Here is a 17,382-nt window from a genome sequence, read left to right as displayed (position 1 = left end):
CCTTACTTTAACTCTCGTGGTGTATCAGCAGTGGTGTAGTGCAGGGTATACGCTGGTATACGGCTTTTGTCCACTTCTTTATCAGTTGGCTTTGCGTGTACCCACTTCTAAATCCCCTCTGTTGCGCATCGAGTGTCCTGCATTAGCCAAAATCGTGACAGTCCACATGTATAGCTCATTTGATCGCATGTGCGTATATGCAAATATTCCTTAAAAACACCCGGTCACGACAGTGATGCGGTCAGAACCGTGGCGCGGGATTCCTTTTAAATACATTTGATAATTTCGCCTAAATGCGCCCGCGCCCGCTCCGTCCGCTCCTCCACCCAGATGCTGCCTGTTCACACGCGAGGGATGTCACGGGAGGGGAAGCTCTGACAGAGAAAACCAACCGATTTAATCAGAAACTGCGGAGAATCACGTGATCTGTGTTTAAAACGATTGTGCTGCATGTAAACGCATTAACCTGCTTTCTATATAAAATAAGTAATTGTTTCGTGAAATTCTAATTTTCTAAATCTGAAATTTCATTGTAGATATGTGAGATTCTTGCTGGTGCAGATGGACAGCTTTGTAATATAGAAGTTGAAGGAAAGGCAGCTTTATACCCTGGTTAAAATCTTTGAAGGTAAGTTATATCATTCAGTAACATTCAATAACCATGATTTGTTTTAGAATTTGATCTTTTCATTAAAATAGCCATAGTTACTGGTATTGTACATAGTTACTTATTTAACCACATTTTGTGTGTTTTTTTTTTTATTTTATTATTTTTTTTTTTTTTTTTTTTTTTTTTTTTTTTTTCAAACTTGATCAGATTTCACAAGACTTCAGGAAGCTACATCCAGAGGCAGACTTTTTGTAGACTGGGCTACATTTGCAAGATGGAAAGGTGCATTAAGAGCTGGGTGACATGACTTCAGGTAAAGTATTTCCTTTAATATGTCAATCTATAGAAAATATTCATATGAAAGTGTTTCACTGTGTTGTTTTGATTATGAGATAAGTTTCACAATTTGCACTGTATTATTCTTATGGTCTAGATGTTAAAGGGGAGAGTGCTTTCAAAGTCCTGCCCATTCTGGAGGAAGGGTCCACAGAACCACAACCACAGAATTCTGGAAGCCATTCATTGACATACAAACCTGTAAGTTTTGTTTTACTTTTTCTATATATATATATATATATATATATATATATAATGTATATATATGTATATGTGTGTATGTATATGTGTATGTGTATATGTGTATGTGTATATATATGTGTGTAAAAGACTAAAAATGTGCAGTTTGAAATTTTCTTTTAAAATGAGTATATTTTAAGGCCTAAGTGTCGTATAATTAACAGGTGCAGACCAGCATGGTGGATTTGTGCCTTGGGGACGAGACAACGACATCCCAGACCTTCGCCATTGTTATGGGCTGTTCCACTGAAGCCATTGCCTTGTTGCCTGAAAATTTCTCCAGCTTGCAGTATATTATATTGATGGACTTAAGTCTTCATGTGTGAATTTTATTTTTTCTGTTTTTTTTCTGGCCAGTTGTAACATGTTTTCAATTGTCATATGTTTGGCTTTGTTTGGCTTAGTTTTAATAGCACAATGTTTGGAATGATTCTCATGTGGTAATCATTCATTTTTGAGTGTGCTGCTGCTGCAATGTTAACGAAGAATCGGAATCTACAGTGCCTAGTTTACACAGTTTTGTGTTTTAAAGTAACTGATCTACTAAAATTGTTGTTTTATGTGTCTGTAATGGTTGGACAAAATGTTTTACAGCTGCACCCATTTGAAAATTGTTTTAAAAAGAAATAAAACTCGTTAAATTGATGTTTACAGTTGCATTTTTTTGTTTTTCTAACTGTATTACAGAAAGGCAATAATAATTTTACATTCTTCTGTGATTATTTATTATTATTGGTAAATATAAAGGTAGCAAGGCAATGAGACAAAAAATAACCCAATGTTTAGGTTATGTTTAACCCAGCAACACAGTTAACCTGACCCACTGGTTGGATCAAATAAACAACCCAGCATTCTGGGTCAAATGGTTAAACCCAGCACTTGGGTCAAAACAACCCAACGCGTGTTCTGTCCCATAGTTACCCAGCAGCTGGGTTAAGGTTGGGTTATTTTTTAACCCAGCACTTTTTAGAGTGTAGTCTGTGTAGGCTATATAGGATCAGTGAGAATCTTACCTCGTCTGGGAATCAAAATTTTCTGGATCATCAGAAACTAGACAATAAAAACACAATCATCTGATTAGCCTCACAGGTTTTATCTAGTGGATAAATGGTAAAGCTATTGTTGATTGTGTAGTGATGAAAGACATGTTATGAAGTTTTATATTTAATATCATAAATACTCACAGTTTGGTCTTCCACTGTTAATGCTGTGCTGTCTGATTAGTTTCAGTGTCCTTTTCTCTCCTGGTTCAGTCTCTTGTATTCTTTGTTTGTCATTTTTCTTTTTCTGTCTGTTTAATTCTCTTTCGATTTGTCAAAAAAATATCTCTGTTGAAAAGAAATAGGGTAACACTTTCTATGAAGCCCCTATTTATAATACATTATAATGGTATTTCTAAGGCATTATAACGAATGCATAATGCATTATAATAAAAAACGTATATAATCATAGCAACAATTATAATACATTATTGTCATGATCTGGGCTGTGGGGCTTCCCTCAGCCACCTGAGGTCGCTGTTTTCCCTTCCCTGCACTGCACTTCCCTGATTGTACAATCAGGGAAGTGCAGTGCAGGGAAGGGAAAACAGCGACCTCAGGTGGCTGAGGGAAGCCCCACAGCCCAGATCATGACAATTATAATTGAGTATTTGAGGTTATAACTTTTAAGATTATGATTATTTATAATCCACACAATGGACAGGATATAAAATCTACTTGATTTATAATAGACGCGGACGCGGACGCGGACGAGCGACGCGGCACGACAAAATAAAGTAGAACCTATTGCAATCTGTGACACTGTCTACATTGGATGCAGCACGGCGCGACACGACAAATCCCCCACAGCTAACTGCTACCGCATTCTATTCATGCTCACGCAAAGTTCAAATGATTTGCAAGGGTCGCTTTGTCGCGTCCAATGTAGACAGACTTTAGCTGTTACGGCGCAGCGCATGTTGGGGGGCTTCCAGGAACATGGTTGGGAACTGCCTTAGTATTAATAGACTTAGGTTAAGGTTAGGCTAGGTAGCAGGTTCACATACTTGCAAAGTTACTTACAATCAGTTTGTCTTTTGGGCAACCATCAAAATACAGTGTTAGCATATATTTAGCATACTACAAATAATAATAACTGCTAGCTGACATGCAGTACCATCAAAATAATCAAACTGATAATACAAATGTGTTATATTACACATTCATCTGATCTGATACCTGATCTTATGGCTCTTTGGGAAATATTATTATTATTACTTATAAGTGTTCTTTGTATGATTTAAGTAAAGTGACATGCAAAACATGGCAAGATATGAGACTTATAATACATTATAACTATGAGGAGGTAATCATACTCTTAAAATCTATAACCACAAATAAGTACAAATTATAATAAATTAAAACTGTTTTTATGAATACTCATGAGATGATACAACATACTATAAGGTTTTTTTTTATAATGCATTATGCATTTATTATAATGCCTTAAGAATACCCTAATAATGCATTATAAATACGGGCTTCATAGAAACGTTCCCAGAAATAGAGAGAACATAAACATCATAGTGTTCAGAATGAATAATAAAAATGCCCTTTGTTTTCATACAGTGTGCTAAAATACTGTAGGGAAATTCCTGCACTGCAGGTCTGCGATCTGCTGTTGAATAAAACTTACACTACCAATACATATATTTTAACCGCAACTTTTGACTGGCCACACGACCTATAGTCGTTACAACATAATAGGTACATTTCCATTACTTTTCTTGTTAGTCATAAACATCAGTTTGGGAGGATGAAAGTCTTAGGCACATACGAATGTGCGTAGGAAGCAAAATACATGTGGGTGGGTCTTCCCCCCGCAAAAAAAAATGACTGGTGTATATTCTGTAAAATGTTTTATTTTTCTTAGGCATAAGCGGTAAAGCGAATGACTCAGGCTTTCTGGCGCAAATGACCCGAGTGCGCGTCCGCCTGTTGCCGAAATCTGTCTTTTGCTTTTTTTCACATCTCATTTTACATAGGAAAGGCATTTGTTTTCAATAAAAATAAAAAAGAAGGAAATAATCAAAGTTTGAATAAAGTATCGGGTAGGGTTAGGTGTGTCTGAGCAGCAGATACACTCAGATGCTTTATTTACTTTGCTGTGTTACAGGAGTGCAGCAGGTAGTAAATATACTACTACTACTAATAATAAAAATATTATTAAAACAATGTTTAAGGAATATTTACCAGAAAAAAAAAATTACTAGAATTTATTTACCAGAAAATGGTAAATACACAACACAGTATTTCTGGGAAAGAAAAAAGAAAGAAAGAAAGAAATAGCCTATAATAACTCTTTATCAGATCTAATTATCCTTTATAAATTCATTAACTATGCTTTTGATTATTAAAATGTAATGAAACTATTACAATAGAATACAGAAAATGAATGGAAAACGGAGATTTACAAAACTGAATTTGAGAAAAATTATTAAAACGTATTAAAAACATGTATTTGTCACGTTATCAGAGGGATGAGACCAGAGGCAGATGTTGGGTGCAAACCAAACAGGAGTTTTATTGACAGTGGTGTAGGAATAAGGTGCAAGGATAGTTTGAGTAATAGCAATATTGACAAATGTCAATGTAGCTTCAATGTTCGCAAATTCGTGTGGGAGCTGAGAGATTCGCGCTTACGCATTGTATTAATTGTATTAATGCGCTCTCGACATTTTCTGCTTCACAGTTTCACAGTATTATAATAGCTTCAATAATGACTGAATAAAAAAAAAAACAACAAAAATGAAAGATGATTGTTTTAATCACCTTGTGTTGAGCGGAAGAGAGGAAACTTCCATCACAACTCTGAGATCTCTGATGTTGTTGTTGTGGCGTCTGAGGTTCGGAATGCGGATTTTCATAATCTTATGAGAAGACGCCCATTATGAAAGAAAAAGGCTTTGGTTCTAAAACCAAAAAACTCATTTTCTGCTAAAAAAAAAAAAAAGGATTTGATCTTAATACTACACTCTAAAAAGTGCTGGGTTAAAAAATAACCCAACCTTAACCCAGCCGCTGGGTAACTATGGGACAGAACACGCGTTGGGTTGTTTTGACCCAAGTGCTGGGTTTAACCATTTGACCCATAATGCTGGGTTGTTTATTTGACCCAACCAGTGGGTCAGGTTAACTGTGTTGCTGGGTTAAACATAACCTAATCATTGGGTTATTTTTTGTCTCATTGCCTTGCTACCTTTATATTTACCAATAATAATAAATAATCACAGAAGAATGTAAAATTATTATTGCTTTTCTGTAATACAGTTAGAAAAACACAAAAAAATGCAACTGTAAACATCAATTTAACGAGTTTTATTTCTTTTTAAAACAATTTTCAAATGGGTGCAGCTGTAAAACATTTTGTCCAACCATTACAGACACATAAAACAACAATTTTAGTAGATCAGTTACTTTAAAACACAAAACTGTGTAAACTAGGCACTGTAGATTCCGATTCTTCGTTAACATTGCAGCAGCAGCACACTCAAAAATGAATGATTACCACATGAGAATCATTCCAAACATTGTGCTATTAAAACTAAGCCAAACAAAGCCAAACATATGACAATTGAAAACATGTTACAACTGGCCAGAAAAAAAACAGAAAAAATAAAATTCACACATGAAGACTTAAGTCCATCAATATAATATACTGCAAGCTGGAGAAATTTTCAGGCAACAAGGCAATGGCTTCAGTGGAACAGCCCATAACAATGGCGAAGGTCTGGGATGTCGTTGTCTCGTCCCCAAGGCACAAATCCACCATGCTGGTCTGCACCTGTTAATTATACGACACTTAGGCCTTAAAATATACTCATTTTAAAAGAAAATTTCAAACTGCACATTTTTAGTCTTTTACACACATATATATACACATACACATATACACATACACATATACATACACACATATACATACACACATATACATATATATACATTATATATATATATATATATATATATAGAAAAAGTAAAACAAAACTTACAGGTTTGTATGTCAATGAATGGCTTCCAGAATTCTGTGGTTGTGGTTCTGTGGACCCTTCCTCCAGAATGGGCAGGACTTTGAAAGCACTCTCCCATTTAACATCTAGACCATAAGAATAATACAGTGCAAATTGTGAAACTTATCTCATAATCAAAACAACACAGTGAAACACTTTCATATGAAAATTTTCTATAGATTGACATATTAAAGGAAATACTTTACCTGAAGTCATGTCACCCAGCTCTTAATGCACCTTTCCATCTTGCAAATGTAGCCCAGTCTACAAAAAGTCTGCCTCTGGATGTAGCTTCCTGAAGTCTTGTGAAATCTGATCAAGTTTGAAAAAAAAAACAAAAAAAAAAAAAAAAAAAAAAAACAATAATAAAAAAAAAAAAAACACACAAATGTGGTTAAATAAGTAACTATGTACAATACCAGTAACTATGGCTATTTTAATGAAAAGATCAAATTCTAAAACAAATCATGGTTATTGAATGTTACTGAATGATATAACTTACCTTCAAAGATTTTAACCAGGGTATAAAGCTGCCTTTCCTTCAACTTCTATATTACAAAGCTGTCCATCTGCACCAGCAAGAATCTCACATATCTACAATGAAATTTCAGATTTAGAAAATTAGAATTTCACGAAACAATTACTTATTTTATATAGAAAGCAGGTTAATGCGTTTACATGCAGCACAATCGTTTTAAACACAGATCACGTGATTCTCCGCAGTTTCTGATTAAATCGGTTGGTTTTCTCTGTCAGAGCTTCCCCTCCCGTGACATCCCTCGCGTGTGAACAGGCAGCATCTGGGTGGAGGAGCGGACGGAGCGGGCGCGGGCGCGGGCGCATTTAGGCGAAATTATCAAATGTATTTAAAAGGAATCCCGCGCCACGGTTCTGACCGCATCACTGTCGTGACCGGGTGTTTTTAAGGAATATTTGCATATACGCACATGCGATCAAATGAGCTATACATGTGGACTGTCACGATTTTGGCTAATGCAGGACACTCGATGCGCAACAGAGGGGATTTAGAAGTGGGTACACGCAAAGCCAACTGATAAAGAAGTGGACAAAAGCCGTATACCAGCGTATACCCTGCACTACACCACTGCTGATACACCACGAGAGTTAAAGTAAGGTGAACAGCGGAGCTAATGCAGCTACCTCAGGAAAAAAGAGCGCGAAAATTCACAACATAAAATGACGGATCTATCGTTGGATTCGGCACGTCGCAGACATTGACTTGAAAAAATATTTCCTTAAAAAGATCAATTTTAGTACGAAATGACATAATTCTGACAAAACATTACAAAGCCATACAGTATTCAGACAGTAACTGAACTTACCCCGTATTTCTAACCTATGCCTGGTTTTATGAGCGTTAAAAATGGACAGTACTGATAAAAAAGGATGTGTATTGTATACAAATAAAACTTTGCACACACAACTTTTATTTAACGAAAAAGCGATTGTTGAGGCAAGAAAGTACCTCACTATATGCTGCTACTTAACGTTCGTTAATCATTCACAGAATAAACGCTAACCCCGCACAGCGACATATCAAATATTGCATCAAACAGTGAAATTACTGTGCTTTAAACCACAATTTATTAAAAAATAAAGGTAAATAATCATATAATCATATTAACTTACCGTATAATCCTGCTTGCTGCGAATTTCGTGACCGCCTGACGAGGAGACGAGTGAAGAATCCAGAAAGTTCGATGAAGTGGAAAAATAAACAAACCGGTTGGGTTAAAATAACCCAACCCGCGTGTTCAGTGGTGAAAGTCCATTTGACCCAGCATGATCAACCCAACTATGTGTTTACAGTACCTCAAACAACCCAGAATTTTGACCCAGCACAAATAACCCAGCAATGTGTTTAAAGAAATAACCCAGCACTTTTTAGAGTGTAGCAAGGCTCCTCTGAAATTCTGCAAACAGTGAAGTGTTTCAGTTCAGAACAGTTAGAACAGGAAAGTGGTGCAGGTGTGGTTTTGGGGCAAAATTGCTCTATGATCATAAATCTCACTGCAGAGCAAGAACTTCCTCCTCAGAACATAAGCAACATGCAGTATACACCTCTGATATCTGATATCTGGACATCCTCTGACTGATACGATGCTGATATTGCAATTTAACTGAAAAATCATGTACAAATGACTGAAATAAAGCTAACACCAGCATTATAGTTATGTTGCTGAATGTCATGTGGAAAGGACGAAATAACGTTTAGTCATACAGATGGGTGCAGTTATCAACGGGGGATTTCAGTTATTTCGAAAGTCCTTTACAAAATAACCAAAACCACAGGATAAGTTAGATTTAGTCACTACCACTCTATTTCCCTCATAAACCCACACACAGAGTCTACAGTACTGACACACCCAGTTAAAACTTGAATTCACTAAAAAAAAAATACTTAAAAACAAGTATATTTGTAATACATTCTTATTTTTCGTTCTAAATAAAGTTCTACACTATAAAACACTAATTAAAAGTATTCTACTTCAGTAGTACTTCAGTGCAATTCCAAAATTATACTGAATACCACTGATGTTTGGATTTGGGTTTTAGTGCATTGAAATAAAGTGTATTTCTGCAAAAAAATATACAGAGGACTTGAATTAGTGTTTTTCTTAAAAGTGTGCTTTGAATGATGTAAAAGTCAGTTCAATGTCAGCAGTGTTGGGGAGTAACTAATTACATGTAACGGAATTACGTAATTTAATTTCAAAATAAATGTAATTATAATTAGTTGCAGCTACTGAGAAAGAAATGAGTAATTAAATTACAGTTACTTTTGAACAATGCCAGTGATTACAAAGGGGATTTCATCTGAATTTTTTACACACACCCACCCACACTTACATCCCCTTGGCATCGCTTTTTGACGCTCAGGGTACCCTTTCAGCGTCATTTTTCGAAGCGCAGGGTCCTCCATTGTTTTCAGTTGTTTGTCTTAATTTAATGGTTTGCATGCATTTGTAAAAATAGAAATTATTTTATATAAATATATACGTTCATTGGAACACCTAACCCCACCCCTATACCCACTTTTGAACAATATAAAACACGCAACAGGCAAATATAAGTAAAGTCACAGGTATTTATTGCAATTACAAACAAGCATTACAAACAAGTCCTGTTGCATTCCGAGTCTTCTGAAGCCTTACGATATCCTTATGCAAATAACAGAAGGTTTTAATCGCTGAAAATGATCCCGCTCCGTTAATGCGCTCACATCTCATTCAAGAAGATACGTTATTCCATGGTCTGTCTGAATACTGGATTCTGATTGGCTGGCAGGTTTGTAGTAAAACCATTTAATGCTAAGTCAGTTTAATCATGTTCTATATTAATGCGCTCCTTTAACTGACACAGACTAGCCAACACACATATAGAGAGAGAGGGAGGTCAGTAATCGCAGTTTGCGCTGTGCACACACACAAACTTGTCAGTGCTTCCCTGTGAGTTTTCTTACAGTTTTTCTGAAATGCTAAAACACACACACACACACACACACACACACATGTTGTGTTTACATGTTTTATGGGTTCATTCCATAGGCGTAATGGTTTTTATACTGTACAAACCGTATTTTCTATCACCCTACACCTAAACCTAGTCCTCACAGGAGACTGTGCACACTTTTACTTTCTCAAAAAAACTCATTCTGCATGATTTATAAGCCTGTTTCCTCATGGGGACCTCACAAATGTCCCCACAAGGTCAACATTTACTGGTATTACTATCCTTGTGGGGACATTTGGTCCCCATAACGTGATGAATACCAGGTGCACACACACACACATATACATATATATATATATATATATATAAATTTCCCCACACATGTATTCACACTCTTCTGTACCTCTCAGATTGACAGATGCACCCGTGCTTTCTGTGCACTTTCAACTATTTGTATATTTAAATATTTAGAAACAAGTGTGATGTATTTTGAGTTACTTTGTGTTAACGATGACAGTCGTGTTGCAGTTGTGCTTAACTTTTGCTTTCTTGTGTTTAAGGTTTTGCATCACAAGCTCATCACAGAGCAAACTGTGTCTTAGTGAGTGAGAATGTGTTTAGAGTTTTGCAAAAGACTGCATGAGATCTGAAAACAGTATCTTAACTGCCTAAAATTGTTCTGCAGAAAGAGTGATTTATTTGACAAATTGGTTTAGACTATTGAGCATTTGGTTTAGAGAATGGAGTTTAGTGTTTTAGCAAATGTGAAAAACTGTAATAAAATGTCTAGATACACAGACAACACATGCAGATAACACAAATCCTCTCTCTCTCTCTCTCTCTCTCTCTCTCTCTCAGTTCAGTTCAATCCAAAGCACTGACTTTTACACAAACAAAAAACAAATAATGATAATGTAATATATGTACAAAACAAGAACACATCTATAAATCCTTAGGTAAATAAGTAAATGAATACATTAACAAAAAAAAAAAAAGGTAAGGTAAGGCAAGGCAAGGCAAGTTTATTTATATAGCACATTTCATACACAGAGGTAATTCAAAGTGCTTTACATAAAAGGAAGTAGAATAATCATAAAAACAATAACAAAAACAATAACAAAAACAATCACAAAAAAGGAAGTAGAACAATCATAAAAAACAATGTCATAAAACAATCATAAGAATAAAACAAAAAATGTTAAATGTAAAAACTGATTGATATAATGATTTAAAAATGATTTAAAAATTGATTTAAAATAAGTTTAAGACATTTAAAAACAGAAAAAGATTATACATAATGCAGTAAGTTCGGACAAAGCACAGTGCTCATTCAGTAAATGCACAGCTAAACAGATGAGTTTTGAGTCTAGATTTAAATGTAGCTAGTGTTTTTGCACATTTGATCTCTTCTGGAAGCTGGTTCCAACTGCGGGCAGCATAATAGCTAAAATCGGATTCCCCTTGTTTTGTGTGAACCCTTGGTATTTCTAACTGACTCGATCCTAATGATCTGAGTGGTCTGTTAGGTTTATATTCAGTGAGCATATCTGCAATGTATTTAGGTCCTAGGCCATTGAGTGATTTATAAACGAGCAAAAGTACTTTAAAATCAATTCTAAATATAACTGGAAGCCAGTGTAGGGACCTGAGAACTGGTGTGATATGCTCAGATGTTCTGGTTCTGGATGAGCTGCAGCTGTCTAATGGTTTTCTTGGGAAGGCCAGTGAGGAGACCATTACAATAATCCACCCTGCTTGTGATAAAGGCATGAACAAGTTTCTCCAAGTCTTGACTGGAAACAAAACATCTAATTCTTGCAATGTTTTTGAGATGATAGTATGCTGATTTAGTTACTGCTTTGACATGACGACTGAAACTAAGGTCTGTCTCCAGAATCTGAATTGAGCCTTGAGGGACTCCGCATGTCATGGACGTCCACTTAGACTGATGCTCTCCTATACTCACATAATAACCTCTCCCTTCTAAGTATGACCTGAACCAATTGAGAGCCATCCCAGAAAGCCCGACCCAGTTTTCCAGTCTCTCTAGAAGAATGTTATGATCGACAGTGTCAAACGCAGCACTAAGATCTAGTAGTAAAAATCAGAATTTAGGCGAATATCATTTATTATCTTAACGAGCGCTGTCTCTGCGATGTGATGCGGTCGGAAACCAGATTGAAAATTGTCCAGGTATCCATTTGAGTTTAAGTAGTTGTTCAACTGATTGAAAACTACCTTTTCAATAATCTTGCCTATAAAAGGAAGATTAGATATTGGTCTATAGTTGCTCAAAATGGTGTTATCAAGATTGCTCTTGACAACAACAAAAAACATTCTCTCTCTCCCTTGATTGATAATTAATTGAAATAAATGCTATAATTCGTTCAAATATATGTGATCTTACCAAACATTTATTTCACATTTATATACATTACATTTATTTAATCTCTGTCTGTTCTGAAGTGGGCAGATGCTAGAGTTAACATTACATATTCAGTCAAATATTGCAAAGAGCAATACTAATTTTAATTTGTCTACAACTTGGCAAATGGTCATGGAATAAGCAGAGCCTTCCGATTCTTTGCTTCCATGTTGTGCATTTAAAATTTTTGAATGTACGGCAAGCTGTTGATTTTCCCTTCATTAGACATTCAGTGCATGTAGTTAAGGACTATGATTTCTGCCGAGGAGGCCCACCAGTTTTCCCCATTCCATGCACAAGAACATGGTCTATCACTGTAGCTCTGATTTCATCTGAAATTAATTTTCCTGATTTTGCTCTTCATCGTCCTCTTCTTCCTTTCCTATTTTATATGCACTCTTTCTCTACTTCTCCATCCATTCACATTGTTGATGGATGCACCAGTGCCATCTGTGCACTTATATTTTTGGCTTATATTTTGTGTTCACATATTTAGAGTGTGAACCATTTTGAATTATTGTGTGTAAACAACAACAGCTGTGTTGCAGTTGTGTATAACTTTTGGTTTCTTAAGTTCTTTAAACAGCATCTAAACTGCCTGAACTTGTTTAAGATTTTGCAGAAAGGTTTTTCAGAAAAGACAGGTTACCACTTGGCTAGCTGCAAATTATTCACTGCAGCCGCATCACAGTTATGTGCATTATCTAAGGAATAACAGTAAATGGGCCAATGAATTACAGTTTATCACATTTGCTAAAGGGATAAATTAGGAGTATACCCACTTTGCAGGCACCACTACACTACTGATTAACAGTGTGTTGGCTAGAGTGCATCAATTCAAGCAACGCCTTAATATAGGACTGTGATTTATTTCAGATGAAAAATATGAAATTGAAATATGAGATATGAAATTCTTATAAATAAATCATCAGTGTGTTTGTCCAGTTTAAGCACTGGAATATCCACTCGGTGGCTTTAGGAAAACAGTGAACAGTGAGCAATTTAAAGTGCATTTAAAGTGGTAAATATAGAAGAAATATGTCAAAGTATGTGCCAAACCTCCTGTTGCCAGCTGGTGGCGCTATCATTATAATAGAATATTGGCCTTCAGATGTGTTCAGGCCAGGACTCTTATCAAACATGTGAAGTTTGTGGCAGACTGGACATTTTATGGTTTGGAGTTACAACAACTTCTATTCCCATGGCGAAACAATGAACTTTGTGAGGCCGCCACGGACACGCCCTTCAGCGAAAACTCAAGATCTTCACAATTTATCATCACAAAGGCCTTTAGATTAGGCTGACCAAATATAATGTTGTAGTTATAAAATCTCTATGAGGAGTTTGTTTCAGAGTAAAACATGTCACTTCCTGTTACCAGAAGGTGGCGCTATAGCTATAACTAAATATGAATATGGGCATGTGAATTTTGGTGCAGATCGGACAATGTGTGCCTGAATTATAACAGCTTCCTTTTTCATGGCAAAACATCAAAGTTTGTCAGGTCGTCACGGACAAGCCCTCCAACAAAAACTCAAGATCTTCACAATTTAATGTCACCAGAGGTTTTAGATTACACTGACCAAATGCGGTGTTGATCTGTTTAAATCTCTAGTGCTCTGTTTACACCTGGTATTAAAATGCATTTTCGTCAATCCAATCACAAGTGGACAACGCTAAGTACAGGTGTAAACGGGCTGCAAAATGTGTTGAGGTTGTCCACTTTCTACCACATCTAGAGGTGGTCAAAAACGCATTTAATCAGAATGCATTCGTGGTGTAGATGCGCATGTGGTCAAAGGGGGTTGAAAAGCTGCTAAAGACAGCCTCTCTGCCTACTGACCTAATATTGACAGTTCAAAATCAGTAGTGGCCACAATTTATTGCAATGAACAGTTGCATATGAAAATGTTGGAGCCACTGTTCAAGCCACTGACAACACCTGAAAATGGCAAAAATTGCACAAAACTTGCTGGGAAATTTAAAAATAACTGACTTCCTGTTGAATTTCGGACTTCGTTCAGGGGGACTTTTATGTAGGCGTTGGTGAGTTACGTATGTCTACTGAATTTCGTACATGTACTGTATGTGAAACATAGCTTGAGGTGCACTTTGTTGTAATTTTATAGGTGGTGCTATGGAGCCGTTTTGCCACACCCACTTCTGAAACCCATATCAGATGTAAAATATCAGTACTTTTGGCATGTGTGCAGAGGTTTCGAGCATGTTTAGGCCCTCAAAAATGCAATTCATTTTGGGGAAGAAGAAGAAGAATTCCAATAGGGTCCTCACACCATCTGTGCTCGGGCCCTTGTAAATCAGATAAATTGTAAATCAGTTAGTCTTGACTGGTAATACAGCACTATTCAACTCTTCTCTGTTCAGTGTTTTGGTCAAACAGTTTCAGACAGAATCAGTCAGGACCTTGAAAAGCAGAAAGTCAGTCTGATGAAACTGTCTGATGTGGAGCTTTATGACTAAATCAGCAGTAACCAAAAGACTAAAATGATGTGGCACAGTCTTGGTTTTACTTATCACTGGTTTCGGATTAAAGTTCTCAGCATGTTCATTCTCTTTCTGATTGACTGTTATTCACTGTTTGTATCACATTTGTGTCACTTTTATTTTTTACTGCAGCTTCTCCATCTGACAAGGTTCGGTTTTGCACTGTTATGTCTTCATTTGTTTCTTCCTAATTTAAAACAACAAGGAATAAAGAAAGAAACAATGATTACAATATTCAGTAAATTCGGAACTGGTAACTATTTAGACATCTCTGATCAAATAAAAAATGATCCAGATATCCACATGAAAAATGTTTAAAGCTCTTCAGTACAATATGTTTCTCACCTGCAAGAAGGAAAGAGATGTAGAATGATCCAGAAATTCTACAGCATTTAGTCACACAGAGATGGAGGTCTACAGTGAGAATCTTAGTGTTTTGTAGAATCAACAGCAGCACACAACAGACAGTACAAGACTTGCGCGGTACAAGACTTGATGGGCGAGTGCGGGTGCGGGCGGGCAGAGACTCGTGTGTGCGGGATGCGATAGAATAAAATGATTTGCGGGACTCCCGCAAAATAGAACTGTCTAAACATAAAATATCTAAAACAAATTAACTGCTATTCACGTATTGCACAAAAGCAACAAGAACAACTATATAAAACAAAAACGATTAACACGCGTAAGCATAGGCAGAGTTTCTATTTATAACGTGTTTGCAGCGTTGAACAATGTTAATTTCTGAAATGCAATCAGAGAATCCACTCATCGCTCGAAATGCCGCACATTCTGCAACCACACACACTGCAGTCTGTTGCTTTTAGTAAAAAATAACAGCGGTTTGTGAATGTTGATGCTTTAATAACAGATATTTTATCGGAGCGTTTATGCTGGGATGTTAGGCAACACACAAGTTCACTATTTCACGTAAACGTAACGAGTAATGTAATTAATTACTTTTGAAATAAAGTAATCAAAACAGTAATTTGATTACTTTTTAAAGGAGTAATCAGTAATTTACTTACATTTTCAGAGTAACCTGCCCAACACTGTCGGTTACTGTGCTTAGGCTACTACTTTTACTACATACTTTAATTAACTAATTACGTTAGTTAACTTTTATGAAAATGCATTACATTACATTTGTGTTTTCATGTTCAAATTCATGTCTATACAGTAGAATGCAGGAAAAGAAAGTTTTTTTTGTTTATATTATGTTTATCTAAAGTCTTGTTTTACCTTTTTTTGTTAAGGGTGTTCGATGATCTTTGCATGTTCACTTTGTGTCGGTACTTCTGCAGCGATGTAGGATGGTTTCTCTAGATAAGGCCCTTCTTCCTCAGCTGGGATCATTTACAACCACATTTGTGATCGTTTGAAGCCGCATTTAAACTACATCTTCGAAGTTCAAACTCGGGGCACCATATCAGTCCATTATATGGAGAAAAATCCTGAAATGTTTTCCTCAAAAAACATAATTTCTTTACGACTGAAGAAAGAAAGACATGAACATCTTGGATGGCAAGAGGGTGAATATTTGTTTTGGAAGTGGACTTCTTCTATAATATATAAAAATATGATATGCCAGCAATACATTATAAATAAATGTTGTATGTATTCATTATTTATTAATATTATGTTTTAAATAATTCATAATTTTTATATAATAATATAGCAAAATAGTTTTTAAAAGTAAAATTGCTGAAAGCATTAAAGAAGATCCCATAATAATTTAATATAGATTTAGAGTAGTAACAACAAATGACATTTACATTTAGTCATTTAGTAGACGCTTTTATCCGAAGGGACTTACTGTACAAATGAGGACAATCAAAACCAGACAAGGGTTTTGTTTTTAATTATATAATAAATAAAAAGACAGAATAGAAAAAAATAGAGCAATCTAGTGTTAGAGTCTTTAAAAAAAAAATTATACATATATAATATGATTAATATCATATTTTTAAATATGATTTTCATTCTAAACATGGTTATTATCTCTAAGATGGACACCCAACGTAATAAGATAACAAACAAATGGAAAAGTCAGCCTTCTATTAATTATCATGTTAATTATTGTGCCTTTAGCCGCAACAGCAGGGACGCTTTTTACCCCAAATACCATACTTTTACATATTCTTCCATAATATAACATAAAACTGTTGCTTTAATTACCAAATCTAAAAAATTATTAAGACCTTTGTTCTAAAATATATTTAAGAATTTCTAGCGATTCTCATTTGCTACATAAATCTACATAAAAAAAAAAAAAAAAAAAAAAAAAAAAATATTAGATCAAGTAAGCACAGAATCATCTTAGCGCTGCTGCCCACAATCTCGTCAAGAATCAGACAAATTTGCTAGTACTTATTGAATGTTTAGGAAATTTTTCTCCCACTTAGTGGCTTACAGGAAAATAAAATGCAGCTTATGTGGCTCGGTAGGTTGGATGAGTAAATAAACCACAAAAAAATTAAACCCGTGTAGGTTGGGTGGTTCCAAATATATGCTAAATGCGGGATTAGTCATTTGGGGAAGTTGTAACCAAGCAAACTGCAGTAGAACTGTCACATGCTGCTGTGTGTCTCTTTGCAGTCAGATATGCATCTATGAGCAATTGATGTTACTGATGTTATTGATGGAACTGAATTGACACAAACCTGCTATTATTTTAATCTCCAATCTGTTATTTATTTATAAGTTTAGATAGTAGATAGTGGTTCGCTGGATCTAGCAGTG

At 35.6% G+C, this 17,382-nt stretch overlaps 2 long non-coding RNA genes across 2 annotated transcripts; one reads left to right on the top strand and one right to left on the bottom strand.

Annotated features, from left to right (window-relative positions):
- Positions 1-535: 535 nt before the first annotated feature.
- LOC127152941 (uncharacterized) lies at positions 536-1,831 on the top strand. Its single transcript, XR_007825149.1, has 4 exons — positions 536-628; positions 818-923; positions 1,044-1,147; positions 1,351-1,831. It is a non-coding gene; the product is annotated as an uncharacterized LOC127152941 (long non-coding RNA).
- Positions 1,832-5,529: 3,698 nt separating this feature from the next.
- On the bottom strand, positions 5,530-8,362 carry LOC127152806 (uncharacterized). Its single transcript, XR_007825137.1, has 5 exons — positions 7,890-8,362; positions 6,742-6,833; positions 6,446-6,551; positions 6,222-6,325; positions 5,530-6,010 (listed from the first exon to the last, which is right to left on the bottom strand). It is a non-coding gene; the product is annotated as an uncharacterized LOC127152806 (long non-coding RNA).
- Between the last annotated feature and the right edge of the window lie 9,020 nt (positions 8,363-17,382).

The sequence above is a fragment of the Labeo rohita genome, chromosome 21 (genome assembly GCF_022985175.1).
Source record: "Labeo rohita strain BAU-BD-2019 chromosome 21, IGBB_LRoh.1.0, whole genome shotgun sequence".
Lineage (NCBI taxonomy): Eukaryota > Metazoa > Chordata > Actinopteri > Cypriniformes > Cyprinidae > Labeo > Labeo rohita.
This window is presented reverse-complemented; position numbering and strand designations above follow the sequence as displayed.